Raw genomic sequence first — 24,006 nt, 5'->3', positions numbered from 1 at the left:
TTTCTGTGGAGGAAAAATGGGAGAGACTGATGTTACCTCATTTTCAGTGACACAGTAACTCTCTGGTGTTCAGTTTGTCCAGAGTTGAGCCCAGGCCCTAGGAAACAGGCAAAGCATTAGTGTAGTCTTCCCTGTGGTTAGCATCTGCAATTGTGTCCAAATCTTCTCAGAGACCTTGGGAGTTACTGATAGAATTTGGAGGTTTCTGTCTGTCATAGGCTTAAGCATATTTAATGCCATATTCAGCTGGTCTCTGATAAATTTAAGGGCTAGCATAGTTGAGGTAAGTAATATTTGTCTGTCTTTAATTTTCTGCTCTAAAACTACACCTTGCAAACATAAAACAGAATGTTATGATCTATAATTATGCCAGAATATGGCATAATTAGACCATGTCAATCTCAAGTAAAATTGACAAACTTTATTTCTGTTTATCTTTGAAAGCATATACAGGATGTTAAATAAAGCTTAATCCTGTCATCAATCACATTTGTTCTTAGCATAACTATAAACATATTTCTGGACATGTTAAAAGATTTGATCATTTTAAGTTGACTATCAATTTGCATTTCTTAAACATTAAAGGCTAAGATTTTATATTTCATCCCTGTTAAAGTTAGAGCCTTAAAAATCATAAGCATAGTACGTAAAGAGACTGTGAAGTTTTTGATCGTTTTTTGGTGTACCACTATAGGGCATAACAGTTTCCTATTTTGACCCAGGACTTTAAAACATGACTGATTCTAAAAAGGGGAGAACAATGGCCCATTTCTAGAGTCAGCAATATAGTAGAACTGTATTAAACATCTTTAAAAATCCATTGGTCCAAAAGCCTAGAGGAAAACCCCAAGGTAAGGTAGCTGGTGGCAGGAGAAACAACATTCATTTATGCATCCAAGAACTAGCAAGGACATAAGAATTACATACACATTTTAAATTAGCTTGTTAATCTAAATAGACCTTTATAACCTTGAGAGTTCACAATAATATAAAAATTATTTTGAATCAGAATTGAATCATACATACAGCATGTTGTATATAGAGTAAGCCTGTAGCCAATTTCAACCCAAATGTAGAGACATTTAAAATCAATCCCACTGAAATTAGGGGTAAGGCAAGGATGTCCACCCTCTCCATATCTCTTCAACATAGTTCTTGAAGTCCTTGCTAGAGCAATAAGAGAACTGAAGGAGATCAAGGGGATACAAATTGGAAAGGAAGAAGTAAAAGTATTACTATTTGCAGATGATATGACAGTATACATGAGTGACCCCAAAAATTCTAACAGGGAACTACCACAGCTGATAAACACCATCAGAAAAGTGGCTAAATACAAAATTAACTGAAAAAAAGAAATCAGTAGCCTTCATGTATACAAAAGACAAATGGGCTGAGAAAGAAATTAGGCAAACAACACCCTTCACAATAACCCCAAAGGATATAAAGCACCTTGGTGTGACTCTAACCAAGCAAGTCAAAGACTTGTATGAAAAAAAAAAAAAAAAACAAAAAAAAAACTTCCGGTCTCTGAGGAAAGAAATAGAAGATGTCAGAAGATTGAAAGATCTCCAATGCTTATGGATCAGTAGGATTAATAAAGTGAAAATGGTCATCTTGCCTAAAGCAATCTACAATTCAATGCAATTCCCATTAAAGTACCAACACTACTCTTTACAGACCATGAAAGAAAAATTTTCAAATACATATGGAATAACAAGAAACCCAGAATCACTAAAACAATCCTTCACAATAAAAGGTCTTATCAAGGTATCTCCATCCTCGATCTCAAGCTGCACTATAGAACAACAATAGTAAAAACTACATGTTACTGGCATAGAAACCAGGATTAGATCAATGGACTTGAACAGAAGACACAGAAATAAACCCACATACTTATGGACACCTGTTTTTTTACAAAGATGCCAAAGCCATACAATCGATAAAAGATAGCATCTTCAACCATTGGTGCTGTTCTAACTGGATATCTACATGTAGAAAAATATAAATAGATCCATACATATCACCCTACACAAAACTAATGTCCAAGTGGATCAAAGACCTCAAAATACAACCAGACACACTAAAAGTTGTAGAAGAAAAAAATGGGGAGGAGCCTTAATCTCATTGGCACAGGAGAAAACTTCCTGACAAAGCACTAACAGCACTGAAAAGCTTCAGTAAAGCAAAGGACACTGTCATCAGAACAAAACTACAGCCTACAGATTGAAAAAGGATCTTCACCAACCCTATATCTGACAGAGGGGTAATATCCAGAATATATGAAGAACTCAAGAAGTTAAACAGCAACCAATCAAGCAATCCAATTAAAAAATGGGGTACAGATCTAAACAGAGAATTCTCAATAGAGGAACATCTAATGGCAGAGAAACACTTAAAGAAATGGTCAACATCCTTAGCTACCAGGGAAATGCAAATCAAAATTACCTTGAGATTTCACCTTATACCCATCAGAATGACTAAGATCAAAAACTCAAGTAACAACAAATGATGGAGAGAATGTGGAGAAAGGGGAGCCCTCCTCCATTGCTGGTGGGAATGTAAACTTGTACAACCACTTTGGAAATTAATCTGGTGCTTTCTCTGAAAATTAGGAATAGTGCTATCTCCAGATCCAGGTATACTACTCATAAGTACATATCTGCACAAAAATTAAAAGAAAACAAGCACAAAACCACAATATCACCACCAAATCCACAAAAAAAGGGACTAACATTCATTGGTCACTATGATCTATCAACATCAAGAGACTCACCTCTCAACAATTCCACATTTGGCTAAGGCTGAGGATCTGGCTTGCTTCCATGTATGTGGACCTATCTGCATTGCCCATGTGGCACACTGGGGTTGGCTACCCAGAGGCTATTTAAGCTGTGGGCTGGCTTTCCCCAGGGTCAGATGATTGTTCAAGGTTCCTGAATAAACTGCATTGAAAAAAAAAAAAAAGACACAGACTAACAGATTGAGTGCAGTAACAGGACCCAACATTCTGCTGCATTCAAGAAACACACCTCTGCAATGAATATAAACACTACCTACCTCAGAGCGAAGGGCTAAAAGAAGGCTTTTCAAGCAAACAGACCCAGAAAACATGTTAGAATAGACATCCTAATATCTAATAAAACAGACTTTTTACCAAAATTAATCAAAATGGTGAGGAGGGACATTTCATTCTCATCAAAGGAAAACTCCACCAGGAGGACATGACAATCATGAACATCTATGCCCCAAATACAAGAGTGCCTGCATTTGTAAATGAAACATTATTAAAGCTTAAATCACGCATTGATCCTAACACCTTAAAATGGGAGACTTCAACATTGTACTTTCACCAAGGACAGACCATCTAGACAGAAACTAAATAGGGAAAATATGGCACTTACAGAGGTACTAAATCAAATAAACCTAATAGATGTCTACAGAACTTCTCACCCAAACTCAAAAGATTATACCTTCTTCTCGGCACCTTATGGAACCTTCTCCAAAATTGACTATATAGTCAATCAAAGAGCAAGCCTCACTAGATACAAAAAGATTGAAATAATCAGGCAACCATAGCCTAAAACCAGACCTCAACAACAGAAATAACAAAAGCACAAACACACACAGAATTTAAACAACTCTCTAATCGATGACAGTTGGGTCAGGAAAGAAATTAAATATATATATATATATATATATATATATATATATATATATATATATATATTAAAGACTTCCTAAAATTCAATGAAAATGAAGGCAAAACTTACCCAATCTTATGAGACACAATGGAGGTGGTACTACAAAGAAAGTTCATAGCACTAAGTGCCTTTAGAAAGAAGTTTGAGACATCTCACACAAACAACTTAATGGCACACCTAAAAGCCCTAGAAAATAAAGAGGCAGATACAACACTCAGGAGGAATAGACACTTGAAAATAATCAAAATCAGACCTGAACTCAGTAAATTAAAAACTAATAAAACAAGACACTCAATGGATCCAAGAGCTGGTTCTTTGAGAAAATCAACAAGATAGATAAATCCTTAGCCAAAATAAACTAAAAGGCAGAGGGAAATGATCCGAATCCACAAAATCAGAAACTAAAAGGGGGGACATGACAGACACTGAAGAAATCCAAACAATTCTCAATAGAAGAATATCAAATGGCAGAGAAACACTTAAAGAAATGCTCAACATCCTTAGCTATCAGGGAAATGCAAATCAAATCTACCCTCAGATTTCACCTTACACCTGTCAGAATAGCTAAGATCAAAATATCAAGTGACAACACATGCTGGAGAGGATGTCCATAGCCATCAGAGAAATGCAAATCAAAACGACCATGAAATTTCATCTTACAGTCATCAGAATGGCTAAGATAAAAACCAAAAAACTCAAGGGACAACACATGCTGGAGAGGATGTGGAGAAAGGTAACCCTCCTCCATTGCTGGTGGGAACATAACCTTGTACAAACACTTTGGAAATCAATCTTGTGCTTTTTAATAAAATTAGGACTAGTGCTACATCAAGACCCAGCTATACCATTCCTGGGCATATATCCAAAATATATACAAAAATACAACAAGGATGTTTGCTCAGTCGTGTTCATAGCAGCTTTATTCATAGTAGCCAGAATCTGGATAAAGCTCAGATGCCCCTCAAAGAAGGAATAGATAGATAAATTATGGTACATTTACACAATGAAATACTACTCAGCAATTCAAAACATGTAAATCATGTAATTTTCAGGCAAATGGTGGGAACTAGAAAGATCATCCTGAGTAAGGTGACAAAGAAGCAGAAAGACACACATGGTATAGACTCACTTATAAGTGGATATTAGTCATATAATATAGGATAAACATACTAAAATCTATACTCTTAAAGAAGCTAAACAGGAAGGAGGACACTAGGGAAGTTGTTCAACCCTTACTTAGAAAGCAAATTGGATCAGTTTCAGAAGCAAGAGAAAACAGGGAATAGAACAGGAGCCTACCACAGAGGGCCTCTGAAAGACTATACCCAGTAGGGTATTGAAGCAGATGCTGAGACTCAAACTTTGGGCAGACTGCGGGAAATATTATGAAAGAAGGAGGAGATGAAATACCTGGAGAGGACAGGGACACCACAAGGAGAACAACAGAACCAAAATATTTGGAAAGAGGGGTCTTTCTGATACTCATATTCCAACCAAAAATCATGCATGGAGATATCCTAGAAGCCACGCACAGATGTAGCCCATGGCAGCTCAGTGTCCACATGGGTTCTAGGTTATCTCCATGCATGGTTCTGTTGCTCTTCTTGTGGAGCTCCTGTCCACTTCAAGTCTTTCTATATCCCTTCTTTCATAAGAGTACCTGAACTCTGTCCAAAGTTTTGCTATGAGTCTCAGCATCTACTTTAATACCCTGCTGGGTAGAGCAACAGTAGTAAAAACTGCTGTATATAGCAAAAAGAACAGCTAGTGGATCAATGGAATTGGAATAGAAGGCCCAGAAATAAACCCGCACACTCATGGACACCTGGTTTTTGACAAAGATGCCAAAACCTTACAATCGATAAAAGATAGCATCTTCAACAAATGGTGCTGTTCTAACTGGATGTCTACATGTAGAAAAGTGCAAATAGATCCACACTTACTAGCCTGCACAAAACTAAATTCCATGTGGATCAAAGACTTGAATATAAAACCAGACACACTAAACCTGTTATAAGAAAAAGTGAGGAAGAGCCTTGACCTCACTGGCACAGGAGAAAACTTCCTGAACAGAACACCAACAGCACAGGCTCTAAAGGCAACAATCAATAAATGGGACCTCATGAAACTGAAAAGCTTCTGTAAAGCAAAGGACACTGTTATCAGAACAAAACAACAGCCTACAGATTGGGAAAGGATCTTCACCAACCCTATACCTGACAGAGGGCTAATATCCCAAATATACAATGAACTCAAGAAGTTAAACAGCAAAAAATCATGTAATCCAATTAAAAACGGTGGTACAGATCTTAACAGAGAATTCTCAATAGAGTATTTTCTAATGGCAGAGAAACACTTAAAGAATTGCTCAACATCCTTAGCTATCAGGGAAATGTAAATCAAATCTACCCTCAGATTTCACCTTACACTCATCAGAACAGCTAAGATCAAAAACTCAAGTGACAACACATGCTGGAGAGGATGTGGAGAAAGGGGAATCCTCCTCCATTGCTGGTGGGAATGTAAACTTGTACAACCACTTTGGAAATCAATCTGGTCCTATCTCAGACAATTAAGAGTAGTGCTTCTTCAAGATCCAGCTATACCACTCCTAGGCATATATCCAAAATATGCTCAAGTACACAACTCAGCTGTTCTTACTCAAACTCCTCTAAAGCTGACTGATTCAAACTGGCTTCTCTCTGCTTTTCACTGAATTGCTCTGCTTAGAAAACTACCTCTGTAGAAAAAAATCTTTATCAATTAAAGCAATTATGCACAAACTTAAATTTGCTTTTATTTTTACAGATCCCAGTCATTTCCATAGTTACCTAAATCAACATATCCTTGCCCACTTTAGAGATGGTGCTTCATACAGTGAAATGGAGTTAGACCCTTTTGTCATATTCTACATTCCATTTAGTAACATTCTGACACCACACATACTTTATTTTTACATTTGTATACTTTAAAATTCACTCCTCATGCTATAAAGATCTGCGCACCTTTGACAAATAGATTTTTTTCTACAAAGGAATAGATATGAATGTTAAAGTCATTGTGCTGGTACACTAGGATTAAACAACTGAGTGATGTAAACATGTTTAATGTTTGAAGTGAGATATAGAAGTTGCAGGCGAACAAGGTAGGAGGCTATTGTGATAGATGTGTTGATAAAATAGAGTTGTAAATATCAGTATGGACTCACATAGATTTGGGTGGCTATATCCCAAATATTTATAGTTACATGTATGCACATGAGCTAGTATAACATATATTTTTTTCTTGGATTTGAGATTCTATTCTCTGATGTGACATTATTTGGGTGTTATTATATTATAAAGGTGAACCCTATGATGAAATTATTAAAAAGACATGGAAATCTTAAAAAAAAAAAAAAAAAGAAAACTACCTCTGGCTTCCATACACTGAACTCAACTTTCCCTCCAAACTCTACTGTACTGTAACCATGTAAGCCAGATGCCTTAGAGGTGGAGTTACAGATGACTATGAGAGCCACCTAATATGGGTACTCCAAACTGAACTCAGTAACTTTGGAAGAGTAGCAAGTGTTTTAAACTGCAGAACCACCTCTCCAGCTCCTTTATTTATTTTAATTGTCTTACAAATTAGCATATTTTCTTACTGCATTTTCATAATACTATGTTTTGATTGATCACTGTATTTTTAACCATATCTTTCACCACTTTTATTGATGTTATTCTTCCATAAGTTGCATCCAACAAAGGGTTATGATGCAGGGACTAGATTTTCATTGCTTTGTGAATAAAGATATTTTCTGGATCTAATTTGCTTCTGCAGAAAGATTTTTTTGAAGAAAACTCATTTTTAGGTCTGCATATTTGTGATAGAGAAAAGTTAAAGTTTTAATATAATTTGCATGTCATACATTTTCAAAGATGGTTTGAAATCTTGACACTATTAGAATGTACACAGAACAAGAAAAATAATGAACTGTAAATGCAGAGCTATGAGACCAAGGAAGGTGAAAGAGATTCGAATATCAAAGTAAATGAGAAGCTGTATTTTTCAAGAGGATCATTAAATGCAGTTCTGAGTTTCCTGGTAGCAGAGAAAAGAACCAAAAAAAAAAAAAAAAAAACAAAACAAAAAAAAAAACACAATAAGCTGTGGAATTTTCACTTCCAGAATTTTTTAAATATGTATAGGTTTTATTAAAGATATTAGAATTGCCCTTTTGCTTCATTTTTTGAAAGGGTCAGCAAATTACAGGCTTCAGAGCCACTCTACACCATCTCTTTTTTCTGTAAGTGAAGTTTAATTTGAATACAGCTGCACTCCTTTGCTTACCTATTGTATATGGTCACTTCTGTTATTAGTAGTACTTTATCTGAGACAAACACCTTTCAATCCATAAAACTTAAAACACTTAGTGTCTGGAAATTTAGAGTAATAATTTGTCAGCCTCCGATACATAGAAGTTCCTAAGAGAGACAATGAATCAGGCACTACACATTCTGATAAACAGTGGCTGATATGATAGAAGGATATTTGAATCAAGCCTCTAGACAAATTTGCTAGTTATATATAATGACTGTCAAAGTTTCTGTATTGATAAGAGACTTGTGTTCCCAGATATTTGGCACCTTGCAACTTCTTGCACCTCTATGTACTTGATAGGAAAAGCCCATCTTCATACCCTTACTGCTCAGTTCCTACAGGTTAAAAAGTAAAAGAGGAGGGACAGAAGCCTTCCACGGAGCACCTCTTGAAAGACTCTGTCTGCCAGGGTATCAAAGGAGACACTGAGATTCCTAGCCAAACTTTGGTCAGCATGCAGGAAACCTTACCAAAGAACAGGGAGATAGAAAGACCTGAAGGGGACAGGAACTCCACAAGGAGACAAACAGAGCTAAAAATCCTGGGCCCAGGCAGGCTGCAGAGACCGATACTCCAACCAAGGACCTTGACCTTGACTCAGAGGAAGCCCATAGTCTGCTTAGTTTCCAAGTGGGTATCCTAGTAAGGGCAACAGGGACTGTCTCTGGCATGAACTCAGTGGTTGGCTCTTTGATCACCTCCCCATAGGGGGATGCAGCCTTCCAGGCCACAGAGGAAGATGATGCAGCCAGCCCTGATGAGACTTGATAGGCTAGGGTCAGATAGAAGGGGAGGAAGTCTTGCCTATCAGGGGACTAGGGAAAGGGCATAGGGGGAGAATATAGAGGGTAGGTGGGACTAAGAGGAGATGAGGGTGGGGGCTACAGTGAGAATACAAAGTAAAATAAAAGAGGAGGAGGGACAATAATTAGCTCTAATCATTTAATATATCTCACCTCTCTGACTACAGTGCTTGCTTTATGAATTTGGCACAAGATCCAATTCAGAAAAACAAAAGAAGAAAAGAAAAATTATGAGTAAAGATGATTTTAAGGGGATAGTGGACTTGTGTTAGGTACATTCATTGTATGCCAAATAGGAAAAAGTATATACAGGTAAAGACAGGTAAAGGCAAATTGCAAAGAAGTTATCAAATATTTTCTTGTTTAAGCCCTATCTGAGATAGTTTTTCTATGTTCTGATTCATATCTTCAAGTTCAAAATGTTTTATTGTGTAGCTCACTTTAAAATCATTTCGTTAAGTTTGAATGAAAGATTTCTGATCTACTAGTTGTATTTCAATACACACAGAAAAGGGAATAGATTTGAAGAAATGATAAATTCTCAAATGTCAACTGTACTTTTTATGTAATCCAACTCTATTCATAACAGAAATCCCTGACAACTACCTACAAAATAAAAATACATTATGCTGTGCTCATACCTTATACTTGTTTGGTAAACAGACAAGAAAGTTGACATTATCTTGGAAAACTCAGTGTAAGAGTCTATTAGAGACCCATTCCCCTTTGCAAACAGTAGGGCTTCAGAAGTTCTGAAAACTGTTGAGAAGAGCTTTATTAGATTTGTCATTGAATAATAGTGATCATTCCTTGTTAATGCAAATAGTGTAAATAAGGGAGGTTTGGGAAAATATAGTTGTTATAGTAACCAATAATGCTTTTTTTTTTTCCTTCTAGAAGTCACGATAAGTAAAGGGGTTACAAAATTCCATATTTATTTAGAAACTTTACCTTAATAAAAGGAATTTTAAAAGAGAAATAAAAGGATATTGCATTTTGTTGAATTCTGGTTTGTCCATAAATATAAAAAAGGTCTTAGAAGAAATACATATTTAGTTTAACCAAATATGTGAAAGTAGCATCTTCCATTCAAAAAGTTTTGATTCAGTTTGGCAGATGACTACTCTATAACTGAAGTTTGAGGGAAAGAACTCTCTAGAAAGATCTTCAGATAAACTTTATAATCAAAACTCAGTTGCATGATTAAGGATTTCATTTACTATTTAGCATGAAGAAGCATACTTTTCTGGTGGATTTTATTTTAGATTGAAAGGTGTTTAAGCTTTTGAACCTTAATTAGCCTTACCTGGGAAATGAACAGTTTGGAACATACTTCTAATTTTCAATATTTTTCTCAATTAAAGCTTAAAGAAAAACAAACATGCAAATAAATGAAACTGCCATAGCAGAAATAAGATGCAGACTTAGAAAAAGGTATCGGACGGGTCTGATGCTCTTTGGATGGATGACACCTAAATGAACATCGGTACAAAGTCCCAATTTATTTCTAATATCAGAGATCAGACCTCTACTCTTGCCTGATGCGTCTAAAACAAAAAGGGGGAACTGTAGAGAGCTGCAGAATGCTGTGCCTTAAAGATGGAGCTGGTTTCCGCCTTCTACCTTCCCGATGGTGAGTGCTCTCTGTCACGAACAACTCCACATTTGGCTAAGGCTGAGGATCTGGCTTGCTTCCATGTATGTGGACCTATCTGCATTGCCCCCGTGGCACGCCTGGGTTGGCTACCCAGAGGCTATTTAAGCTGTGGGCTGGCTTTCCCCAGGGTCCAAGGATTGTTCAAGGTTCCTGAATAAACTGCATTGAAAAAAAAAAAGATGCAGACTTAGGAGAAGTCTCAGAAGAGTTGGCAGGTCTTTAGTTATGTACCTAGAAGGGAATTAGTAGCCTTGGAGGACATTGAAGATGGATCTTTCCCTCATGGTCAGCTTGATAGCACACCTGTTTCTCTAGTAATACTAGAGAGGAAAACATCACATCTCCCCTTTCTTAATACAGAATGGAATGCTCCTGTTCCAGTATGGAGAGCTGATATCTTAATCTTCTCCGGAGACTAGAACATAGCACACTATTATCGTCTTCGGTAGGAACTAATAAAGTTGGGCTTGACAATCAGGTAGTCAATCCCCCAAGAAAGCGGATTCACCTGAAGATGGCGTTGTTATCCTTCACGGAAAGTCCTCCCCTGATCAAGTTCTTCGCACATCTTCACTACTAAGCCTACCTGGAGTTTGAGTCCCAACACTCCTTCACCTTCTTCTTACTGCCTTTTCAGAGACTGGCTAAAAGACCAAGTGTACTTTCCCACTCCACACATGCTTTCCTTTGTATTCTGAATTCTCTCACCGTCTGATAGTCCCTCCTTCTTCCTTTATGGCTTCAGGAATTGACCTACATGGGGCAACAAAAGAATGAAGACACGAAAAATATAACTAAATATAAGTAGCAGATATTGATCAATGTATAAATACCTATAGAGAGTATTGACCTAAGAAATCCAGACATGTGGTCACTTTTGTTGGAGTATCTTCAGGGATGGAAGATGAGCTGGTTGAATTCCTCTAAAATATAGTATGTTTCTAACTCATTTCTTCTAAGTTATCTTCTTTGGTCTTCAGGATGTTTTTAAGTAAATGTTGTAGAACACTGAAAAAAATGATTATTCCGTAGTTATTGGTACTGAGTGTTAGAAACTATAGGATGACTCATCATGTGCCATCTGTCCAAATTGGAATGTCACTGAAATTTTCTTAGTTGAAACCAGTTCATGGATTCACATATATTAAATAGGATGTCTGTCTGGAAGACATTACACTCACCTATATTGTGGGTCCTCAAAGTCATGAGTAATGTGTGGGATTTATAGCATGTTCATGTATTTCTCTGAAATGTTTTCTTACTCTTGCTTATCATTTTGCATTAGAAAGGTAAGTCCAAGGGTAAAACTGTGTACAGTTCACTAATTCTTTTGTCATCATTTTGTTTTATTGTGGGTCATTACTCTGATAGATTATTTTTTGCAAGTCTCATTTAGAATAACCCCTCAGAACAATTTATATAATCATTGAAAAGAAAAATTTTTCTTTTGAGTATGTCTCTCCCATGCATGCCTGTCCATTATTATTCTTGTGTACAGTTCCCTTTCCAGCTCTTTCAGCAAAATCACCTTGCCAGTCCAGATATCTGGATAAATGATTTTTGTTTGAAGCTTGTGAGTTGTTATTTATTTTTGTTGGGTATATTTAATTTATATTATGAAATATAAATATTTAGATGGTTTTTAACACATGATTAGTATGGCAATGTGACTGATATAAGTTTTGCCTGTACATACATTTGATTTTAAGACACCAATGTGATTGACTGACCATTTATTCAGATTTGAGAAGAGATAATTTTTTTTTCTTGCAATAATTTTGTATTCTAATTTTAGTTGACATGATTCTGTTAATACCATATATTTCCGTATTGTCAAAACATCGCTTTCTAGGGTTAGAGGATAACAAGTGATCAATGCACTGTAATAATTAGACCTTGATCTGCTACTTGAGTGCAGTTATTACCCTCCAACTTCACAAACGCTTATAAACTACCTAAACATAGTAACAACATAGACAAGTTCATTATAAGCATTCCAAATACTTGTAATTATGCTTTGCTGTATCCTATGATATAACATGCCTATTATTCTATATGTCCATGAGAAAGAAAAATTTTGATTGGTGGTTGGTCTCTTCTTCCAAAGATCCAAAAATAACTTATTTGTTAGCTTCTTAATATAAAAGTCACATTTTAGTTTGGAACTAATCATGTTCCCAAATCCTTCTTGAAATTCTCTTCACTATAATTGCCTTGCATTTAAACTGACAATATTCAAAGTAATATACATATTGTTTTGTGTTGTTTTTTTTTATTTTCTTAATGTGTGTCATTAAATTTTTATAATTGCATAGTCCTCTGGCAAAGGCTATATTGGTTCCAGTACCACAACATCCCGAATCTGCAGAGGTTGTTTTTATACAGTTTTAGGGTGTTGTGCTTAAATATTCAGCCTTTTAAAAGTATTTTATTGGTGCTATAAAAATTTCACAATATATTTGATTATATTTATCCCAAATTTTCCTTTAATCCCTTTTAGATCAGCCCTTACCTCTCTATACCCCAAAATTGTGTCTTTGTTTTAAAAATTAACTCATCAACTCTAGTTTGTGCTTATGATGTGGAGCATCCACTGGAACATGGTTGACCTACCAATGGCCAAACTCTTAAAGAAAGTTGCTTTTCTTTTCCCCTGACCATCAACTGTTCATAGCTCCTCACATTGGGTCGAGGAATCAGAAAGCCCTTCTGCTTCCTGATTGAATGTTGACTAGCCTGATTTTGTGCCTGGTTGCTGTAAGTTCCTGAGTGCAGTGTTTCTGTTATGTACAGAAAATCAATTAATTCCTCTCCTGCCCAAACTCTACTTCTTCTAGTCTTTCTTCTCCCTCTTCTGAAAGAGTCTTTATGATTTTGGGAGGAGATGTGATGTAAATGTCCCATTTGAGGCTGGATACTCTGCTGACATTTATTCTCTACTTTTATGTGTAATGACATTCTGCTTTAATCACTGTCCACTGCACAAAGAAATTTCTCTGATGACATCTGACAGTCTTTCTACCTATGCTTATATGTAGGCATAGAAGTATAAATTTAGAGTACAGTTTAATAGTGTGTACATTGGGCAGAACAGTAACAGGAGGTTCACTTCTGAGGCCTCTGATCACCCTAACCATGGGTTCTTGGCTAGAGTTACAATAATGCACATGCTATATCTCCTAGACAGCAGGCCTTGTTTTCAATTAGAAAGTGATTAGCTACTTGCATAACTTTAATGACACCATTGCTCTCATGGGAAGAACTTCTCACACTTGTTGTTACTGCAGTTCAGTTTTTTTTACAGATGGATAAGACTATTAATGACTTTTCTACCCAAAAGCCCTCATAGTACCTTCCAGCACTATAAAAATGACTCAACAAAGAGTACATATATCTTTTGTATGACAAAACTATAGTAGATATGGGTATATATTTAATGAATTTTGTTTCTTCCTACACAGAAACACTCACATCCATGTCCATAGCCATTCTATTCATAATAGATGGAACCTGTAAACAGCCTACATGTTCATCAACCAACTGATGAATGGAAAAGTTAAATGTGATACCTGTATATAATGGAATTTTATTCAGGTATAGATAAAAATCTTCACAGTTTAAAGAGTTGGTGCTGAATGTGGAACTCAGGTTTCATAAAGAATAAGCACTTGCTTTACCATTGTACTATACAATAGCTCCTGCTTTAATTTTTATTCATGTTTTCTCTTTCAGTTTTGAGATTATAGTAAAATTACACCAATGCACACATGATACATATGCATCTACACTTATGCACTTATGCCAACACTAAGTTCACTCAATGATGTTTAAAAAAAGAGCATATGAAATTGGGAGAAAACGGTTGCATTTTGTTGAAGATGGGTTTTGTTCATTTGATATATCCTGGTTGTGGTTTTCCCACCATCTACTCCTCCCAGTTCCTTCCCATCTCCCCTCTCATCTGGACCCAACCCCCTTCTGTAACTCAATAGAAAAGAACAGGCTTCTATGAAATAGTACAATACAATACAATATGATATGATATGATATGATAAAACAAAACAAACAAGGTAAAACAAACAGAAGAAAAAGAACACAAAAGGCATAAGAAACAAATATAGACACAGAGACCCACTCACTCACACAATCACAAATCCCATAAAAAAACAAATCTAAAAACCATAATATATATACAAATGGCCAGTAAATAGAAAATAAAAGTGTAAAAGAAAAACTAAAAAAGAAAAGAAATGCTCTGACATAAGATTATTAGACAAAGAAGCTCCAATGATGCCACTAAGTTAATTTTCAATTGGCCTTCCCCTGTTCTTCATGTGACCTACCCTTAAAAGTATTTTGTTATTTTAGGGAGACCTTCTTGGAGAAAACTAAAAATTCACTTTCAGGTCATTATCCATGAAATATATCTACTGAATTATACTTTAGAGGGTATGTCCAATTTCGCTCTCAGCTCTGGGACCCCATCTGGTGCTGACTCATGTAGACATTGTGCATGCTGCCTCAGTCTCTGTGAGCTCATAAGTATAGCAGTTCTGTAGTGTTTAGAAGGCCTTCTTTCCTTGCTGTACTCCATCCCGTCTAGCTCTTACACTTTTTTAATATAAAGATTTATTTATTTATTATTTATATAGTGTTCTGCCTGCATGTATGCCTGCACACCAGAATAGGGCACTGGATCTCACTGTAGATGGTTGTAAGACACTATGTGAGTGCTGGGAATTGAACTCAGGACCTTTGGAAGAACAGCTAGTGTTCTTTACCTCTGAGCCATCTCTCCAGCCCTGGTTCTTATACTCTTTACACATCCTATATGCAGGGTTCTCTGACCCCTGAGAGGAGAGATTTGATGGAGGGCTGAGTCTTTCAAGGACTTTTAATCTCTGCATATTGTTCTCCCATCTGCTACTGGAGGAAGCTTCTATGATGATGGCTGAGCAAGGCACTGATCTATGAGTATAGCAGAATACCATTATGAGTCATTTTATTGCTATATATCCTTAATATTTGGTTTTCTCTTAGGTCTCTAAGCTATCTAAGTTACACATTCTTGTGCACTCAAACAACTTCAGACATGATTGCTATTTTGTGCAGAGAGTCTTCGGTCAAATATATTAGTTGTTTACTCACACAAGCTTTTTGCCACCATTTCACTAGCATATCCTGCAGGCAGGACACAATTGTAGATCAAAGGGCTTTTGGTTAGATTGTTTCTTCTTTAGTAGCTTACAGAATACCTTTCTGTACCAAGCAAGACTCTAGCCACAGAGTTGAAGACTCTAGGAGGCACTCACTCTAATTTTCCTTGTTCAATGAACTGTGTAGGTATTGTCTTCAGCAATGAGGCCTTGATATCACTTTGTGGAGAGGAATTTATTACCTTGTCAATAGCTTTGGATGTATGGGGCTTTTCATGGGACCTCTTTAACCAATAAGTCAATAAGATGTAACCCATTCCCAGTATTGGAAGATTCCATTTCATCTCAAGAGATGTCCAGTTATGGCTCTGTCTCCCCATTATTTGTTTATTTCATTTAAAATGCATATATATATATATATATATATATATATATATATATATGGAAGCTTTTTACTGTATTAGGGTACCATATTACCTCAAATGGCCTTTAATTTTAGCTGTCTCTTTCTGTGTTTCCTCCCTTGTCCTCCTCTTCCCCTCCCCTTTCTTGGTTTGATCTTCCCATTTCATCCCCAATTCTGTTTCCCCTTACCAGGGAGACCTATCCATACATGCTCATCCCTTACTTTATACCTAACCTCTGTGGGTATTGGACTGTAGCTTGCTTATCATTGACTTAACATACCCACATATAAGTGAATACGTGTAACCAGCATTTGCCAATTTGTGGGTTTCTTTCTCTCTTTCACCCTTCACTACTTTATTTCTTTCCTTTCAACCCGTTAACACTAGATAGGAGAGAAAACAAGATAAGGGGAAGGAGGGGCTTCATTATTATTAAAAAACATCCTGCTGATTAGGAGCATGGATTTTCTTGGGTCAAGTTTTATCTTTGCCCTCAGGATATATAATTTCTTCTTCTTGTTTCCTTGTGTATGACTGCTTGACAAACTGCAACCAACAGTATCTAAACCCCAATCAGCCATATATTAGGGCTCTAGCTTTTTATACATCCTCAGAAATGTGCCCAGAATTCAAATGTCATGCACTCGCAGAAACTATCTGCAGCTGGAAAAAAAAAAAAATCACACCTCCATCAGAGCACAAGGCAAATAATGGTCAGCTGCTGCAAAACAGCCCCATATCCTTATACCTGGGATTTAAATGAAAGAATATTTCCATAATATTTTGTTTTTTCTTTAATTTTTGTTTTTAGTTATTTATTTTACATTCGTGTCATAGGCTCCCTCTCTTCTCTTTTGCTGTTCCCACCCTATTTCTCTTTTGCCCCTATCCTGCATCTCCTACTCCTCAGTGAAGGGGAGGCCTCCTACCCACCCACCCCAGCATATCAAGTTGTATCAGGACTGAGCACATCCTCTCCCCCAGTGGCCTGGCAAGGTATCCTGGCCAGGAGAAAGTGATCAAAAAGCAAGCAAGAGAGTCCACGTCTGAGTAAGCCCTTATTCCCTTTACTAAAGTACTCATATGAGGACTCACCTGCCTATTGGCTACATGTGTAGGGGACCTAGGTCCAGTCCATTCGTGTTCCCTTGTTGGTGCTTCAGTCTCTACAGAACCCCCTCGGTCCTGGTTATGTGACTGTATTGATCTTGTGGAGTTCCTGTCCCCTTCTATCTTTCCCACTACTCTTCCACAGAACTCCCTCTGCTCCACCCAATGTTTGGTTTTGGGTATCTGCATCTGTTACCATCAGGTGTTGGGCAGAACCACTCAAAGAACAGCTGTGCTTGGCTCTAGTCTGCAAGCATAGCAGACTATCATTAATCATGTCAGCGCTTGGCTGTCTCTGATGGGGTGTGTGTCAGGTTGGTCCAGTCATTAGTTCGACATTCCCTCAATATCTTCTTTATTTTTGTCCTTACCTATCTTTTATGCAGGGCAAATTTTAGGTCAAAGTTTTTGTGGGTGGGTTGGTGTTCCCTTCCCTCCACTAGGAGTCCTGTGAAATCAATCTAGTGTTATCGCAGAAAATTGGGAACGGCTCTACCTCAAGACCCAGCTATGTCATTTCAAATGGTTGAGTAATACTTCATTGGGTAAATGCACCACATTTTTTTTTAATTCATCTGGTTCACCTGTTGAGGGACATGCAAATTCTTTCCAACCTTTGGCTATTGTGAAAAGAGCATCCATGAACATGTTTGAGCAAGTGTCTCTCTGATAGGAAGAAACATCCTTTGGGTGTAGTATAGCTGGACTTGAAGTAGGTAAGTTTCCATTTTTTTTTTTAATGAGAAAAGGCTACAGCAATTTCCACTGGGGCTGTACAAGTCTGCATCCCCACCAGTAATGAAAGAGTGTTCCTCTTACGAGTTAGTGTACCACATCCTCACCAGCATGAGCTGTTGCTTGAACTTTTGATCTCAGCCATTCTGACAGGTATCAGAAGAAATCTAAAAGTAGTTTTGATTTGCATTTCCCTGCTTACTCAGGATGTTAAGCATTTCTTTAAGTGTTCCTCAGTCCTTAGAATTTCCTCTTTTGAAAATTTGTTGATAGATCCAAGATGACGGTGATCAGCTCACATCATATCTGAGGGGCACAGGATACAAAACTCTGAAACTGGTGAGTGAAGGGGAAGCTGAAGCCAGAATATCCACATTGAGGCTTCCTGGGGAAGAGGAGAAAACCCGTGAGCTGGGACAGTTTGGATCCAGGCCACCTGGGGATGTCTCCAGGGATTGAGAGTGGTGAATATTTAACCCCCTGCACTTCTCCTTGCCCCAAGCATTGGAGTCTGCCATCAGGCTTTTGTTGTCTTAATTTTTATCATTTGGATTTTTGTTGTTGTTGTTTTGTTTCTGGGTAAGAGTGTTGATAGACCTTTATTTAGTTTAACATGAAAAATACATATATCATATTCTGGTAGAATAATTGGTTTCTGCTAATAATTTGTGTCAATAAACTAAGCAAAATTGATAGAATTGACAATTTGCTGATAAACACTACCAGAGATCTATTTTTAAACTAAAAGTCAGGTCCTATTTTAAACTGATAGTCCTAGTATGTTGAAGGTAAGGAAGGTGCTGGAGAGAGAGAAAAAGATATATTTCCAAGGCTTGCTAGATAGCCAGTCTAGGACACTGGTCTGGGACATTGACAGGCCATTTCTCAAAACACACCGTGAGTGGCACTTCAGGAACGACACCCAAATTTGACCTCTGCCCTTCACATGTATGAATACACACGTATGCATGCACCCACATGAATAAACGAAGACACACACGGTCACCGTCCTCACACATGCATATATCTTCCTTTTATATGAGTAAAACTCATCCACATCTTTATGAACACTTACACTTTTGTTATTTAGGTTCACTGCATAGAAATAGCCAATGTCAGTGTCTCCTTCAAATATGCTGAGTCATTTCTCTTTGTTTCTAGACCAATTATTCCTTAATTTGTAGTTTCAATTTTTCCTAATTATTGGTTGATAAAATTAATTAATCCTTTATTTAACATACATCATCTATCCCCTTTAAGGATGAAATATGGGAAAGAAAGTAAAAGAGAAGTCCAAAGAGACAAATAATATATATCTTGTTATAGTTCTTTTGGATGATATGTGAATTGCGGTATGCTGATTTCCATTGCCTCATGCAGAGATGACATAAGATTTGATGAGTTTATATACACTTGGGAAATAATAAAATATTCACTATGGTTTCAGAGACAATTTATGAAGAAACCTTTTTAACTCAAATGGTCTAAGTTTCAATTAATAGTAAATTCATGTTATTCAGGCATTGTAAACTACAGTACATTTGTTCTAACTAAAACTTGAAAAGAATATTTAAAGCCTGCTTTATATTCTATATGGTATGAAGGTCTATGAAAAAAACATTATGGAAAGGATTCCTGTTCTCTTCCCTTAAGGATAAGAAACACTGTTTGAGAAGCTAATGTTCTACATCAAGGAACCAAACATAATGATTAAGGCCAAAAAAATAAAGTAAGTCAGAGGGAGACAAAATATATGACAAAAACAAATGATAAGATGCATGAGGATAGTAAAACAGGTTGTTAAGTCTTAACTGTTTAGTGTAATTTAGTCAAGCAGAATGAACAAGTAGATAATGTAGAATCTGCAAATATAAAGAATAGAAACATCACGTTTTATTTACTATTTTGGAAATCCTCCAAACTGGGTCACCAGTGAACCTGATCCTTTTGTTCTTTTTGTAAAGAGCTTTTAGATTACTCTCTCTCTCTCCTGTGTTTGTGTGTGTCTGTGTGTGTGTAACCTGGATGGATTATCTGTTCTTAAATGACCTCTGGTACTTAGTGTTTTAAATAAAATTGTCAACTCATTTAAGCTATTTCAAAAAAATTACTAGCCAAAATCAATTATTCTCTTAAATTTTCTAGAATATATATGTATATGAAATAGTCCTTTCACTCCTGATTTTCAATATTTGTTCATTTTTCCTGATTGGTAGGTACATTCAATCAATTTTATTGAGCTTTTCAAAGAACTAGGTTTCAGTTTCATTGATTTTTTCTGTTGTTTTACATCAATGATTTTTATTCTGATTCTTATTATTTGATTTATTCTCTTTCATGTGGTGTTTAATTTTCTCTTATTTCGTTTCTCAAGATAGAAGTTGAAACTATTGACTTGAAAGCTTTCTTTTTTTAATAAGCTTTTGCCTTTCGATAATTCTTTTGACATATATATTATTTCCCCCTAACTTCACATTTTGTTTAACTCTTAAATATATGAATTATTTAGAAATGTGGCATTTAGTCAAAATATATTTGGTAACTTTCATTACTGATTTCTAATTTGATACCATCATGGCCAGATAACATATTGAATGTGATGTGGTCACATCATGTTAAGGTTATGTAGTCATTGCAGAAAGAGGACCCACCCAGCCATATCCCAAACTCAGTTTTCTTCTGTAGGTATTGCATGGAAAAAGGTAAAACTGTGCAATGCACAGAAATATTGTTTTATACCCCTACATCCAGAGTAGGCTCTTTATGTTTTGTGCCAAGTTCTGACGGAAAATATTACTTTAGTATTACTGTTTTTTAGTGTATACATCCACACTTGGTCTATAAGTATCTTAAATACTAGAGGCTTAGTTTCCTTTCTTTAACCTTCAATTTCAGCAGTTGCTCACAGTACAGCTGAAATGGCAATGGAAGTTTCTCTGAATTGGCTAAAGTCTTTTCCTTACAAATGTCATGAATGGTAAGCAATGTATGATATAGCAAAGGATCAATAGAGGAGAAAAATGAAACAATGATAAGAATCAATGAGGACTTCATGTTTTCTCCAGGTACTTGGAGCTAAGACAGTTTTTTGCTCCCAAGATGTATAAAACAGAGTTAATACCAGTATACCACATCAGTGTTTTATTCTAATAGTGTCTTCAAACCAGAGGCTCTGAAGAAAAGTAGTTTATGCCTTACTTTTATTTGTGTTTACTGTTTAAATTAATAGAAGGCTTGACATTGAAAAAGACCATCAACATTTATGATTATATGTCATATGTGTGTATAGATTACAGACAATCTATCAAGAGCACTGTTTTTTAGAGATGCTGGCAATTATCAAGTTACGTATTAAGTTGCATATTAAGTAATGGTATGAATACATTCCATCTCAAAGAAAAATTCATTTTATTCATTCACAGTACAATACCTTTCCACCACTATGACAAAAACATCCAAAAAAGAAGATTATACCATGACTGTTTTTTCATATGTAATGTGTTCCATTACCTATTATCACTTTGCTTTTAATGCATAAACCTTTCAATAGTTTGCTGTGTGTGTGCATGCATGTGCGCATGCCTGTGTCACATGTACACTGTGAATAAATACATGCATGTATGTATGTCCGTATGCTCAAATTTGTGTGGCACACAGCAGCGTGCAGGTCCACGTGCACATGTGTGCTGGCATTTGCCTGGATGCTGGGAATTCAAACTACAGTTCTGGAAGTTGCACACCGAGTGCTTTACTTGCTAAACCATTTTCTCACCTCCATCTAACAATCTCTCATCCTAACACTATTTATTGAATTGCAAAGAAATATCATGCTTAAGTTTTCTTAAAGTAAGTATTACAATTTTAATACTTCCTTAATTATTATTTTCAATAGCATTATAATTTTCTATAAGATATAATGGCATTATATAACATGTTGATATTATTATACTATTATACATATACTTCTGCTATGCATACATGGAATGTGTGCTAAATATAATCTTTACCAATATACTGTGATTATAATATATATTTTTTTTACTCTAGAAGTTGTATTTTAGCAACGCAGTATGGAGAAAAAGACAGAAAACTATTTAGTACGTTGTGTAATTATTTTCATGTGGGTAAATTTCATCTTTTTTTCCCATTGTAGGTTCATAAATTATGAAGACTCTTTCGAATAAAATTCGAGAGCGCCACCTGGAACAAATGAAGACTTTATAGAGCGGTAGTTAAGGTATTTCCTCACTTTAGTGCCCTGCTAAATATTTCTGTCTGGTGAAGGGAAGATTGCTGTCAGCCCCATTTGAAAACTTGGTAAAGCCAAGTTCCAGGTCTTATTACAAGCCAATGAGATCTGAGTCTGCATTGTAATATGACACTAGTCTACTTGTAGAAGTCTGTAGAATATTGGTTTCCATGATACACGGAGTTAGTAAACAGTGCCTTCTTTTTATTTTATTTCTTTCATTTTTGAGGTTATAACAATTACATCATTTCCCACTTCCCTGCCCTCCCTTTAAACCCTTCCTTCTGTTTCTCTTTGCTTTCAATTTCCTGGTCTATAGTTTGTGTATACTTTAGCAACCATACAGCCAATTCCCTGATACTCTGGCTCTTAAAATCTTTCTGCATGTCTGATTGCATGCGGGTTGATGCCCCAGGTCCCGCCTCTGAGAAAAAAGGTATCAGACGGGTCTGATGCTCTTTGGGTGGATGACACCTAAATGAACATCAGTACAAAGTCCCAATTTATTTCTAATATCAGAGATCAGACTTCTACTCTTGCCTGATGCATCTAAAACAAAAAGGGGGAACTGCAGAGAGCTGCATAATGCCGCGCCTTAAAGATGGAGCTGGTTTCCGCCTTCCACCTTCCCGATGGTGAGTGCTCTCTGTCACGAACAGCTCCACATTTGGCTAAGGCCGAAGATCTGGCTTGCTTCCATGGATGTGGACCTATCTGCATTGCCCACATGGCACGCTGGGGTTGGCTACCCAGAGGCTATCTAAGCTGTGGGCTGGCTTTCCCTAGGGTCAGATGATTGTTCAAGGTTCCTGAATAAACTGCATTGAAAAAAAAAATCTTTCTGCCTCCTTTTCATCAATGATCCTTGAACCTTAGGTGGAATAGTTGTGTTATGAATAAATCCATTGTGATTTGGCTGCACAACTTTGTAGTTTGGTTCACTGTCATTTTATATAATAATGTCATTTGTTGCAAAAAGAAATGCTTGAATTAGGGAAGAGGAGGGAGATAAATGCAGAAGGAGGAGAGAAGAGTGTAAAATAACAGTATTTCTGGAAAAGTCATAAAAAATCTACCTTAGAAATACTATAATACATTTAAATAAGTATATAAATATACTATACTATTTAAATAAAAATTTCTCACCTTGATTAACAATGCTCCCTTCAAGAATGTCTCCTTCATGAGGACTAGACTTTATGGTCCAGAAGACACCATGCATGATTCTAAAGTAGGGAAGCAACCAGCAGTCCTACCCACCTATGACATCTATGAACCACCACAATGACCAGTATGTAATGATAACCCTAATGATGCAATAGTGGTGAGTATAGTCCTCACCTCCGGTGAAGGAAACTTCCCAGTACCCACTTTCTAGGTGATAAAATGTCTATATTAGAATTCCCAAGAGAACCACTTGGAAATATAACTATCAGTGTCCTTCTTTTCCCTTATTCATCCACTATTACATCTACTGCTAAGTTTTTATTGAGCTATATAATTAGATGATGTGACCATACAAAGCTTCTCTAATTTTTCTTATTAATAATTTCAGAGAATGCTAGACCAGAGAGAATACTGCTGCTCAAGGAAGTCACCATTGCTCATGCTCCTTTGTCCCTTTGATCTTTTGTTTTTAGAATTCATAAATGGTATTTCGTTTATTCAGTGAAAAGGCATTTTAAGGCACTTTCTTTCATTTTCTCCCATTTCTCAAAACTGATTTCTTAAGGGGTGCTAAGGTTCACAATGGGACTGTAAAAATGGGGTACAATCAGCAACCTTATGTACCTTCTTCTTCTGAGCCTCGTGTTCTATCTGTCACA

General features: G+C 36.4%; 1 long non-coding RNA gene across 1 annotated transcript in view; it reads left to right on the top strand.

Moving 5' to 3' along the window:
• LOC132650096 (uncharacterized) overlaps positions 1–22,170 on the top strand; it is a 365,111-nt gene extending 342,941 nt beyond the window's left edge. Inside the window, exons 3-4 of the long non-coding RNA XR_009588465.1 lie at positions 18,205–18,270; positions 22,085–22,170. This is a non-coding gene — a long non-coding RNA (uncharacterized LOC132650096). The remainder of the gene's footprint in view (positions 1–18,204; positions 18,271–22,084) is intronic.
• Positions 22,171–24,006: the final 1,836 nt, after the last annotated feature.

This window comes from Meriones unguiculatus, chromosome X (assembly GCF_030254825.1).
Source record: "Meriones unguiculatus strain TT.TT164.6M chromosome X, Bangor_MerUng_6.1, whole genome shotgun sequence".
NCBI classification, from domain to species: Eukaryota; Metazoa; Chordata; class Mammalia; order Rodentia; family Muridae; genus Meriones; species Meriones unguiculatus.
Note: the sequence above shows the minus strand (reverse complement) of the source record. Positions and strands in the feature narration are given on the sequence as shown.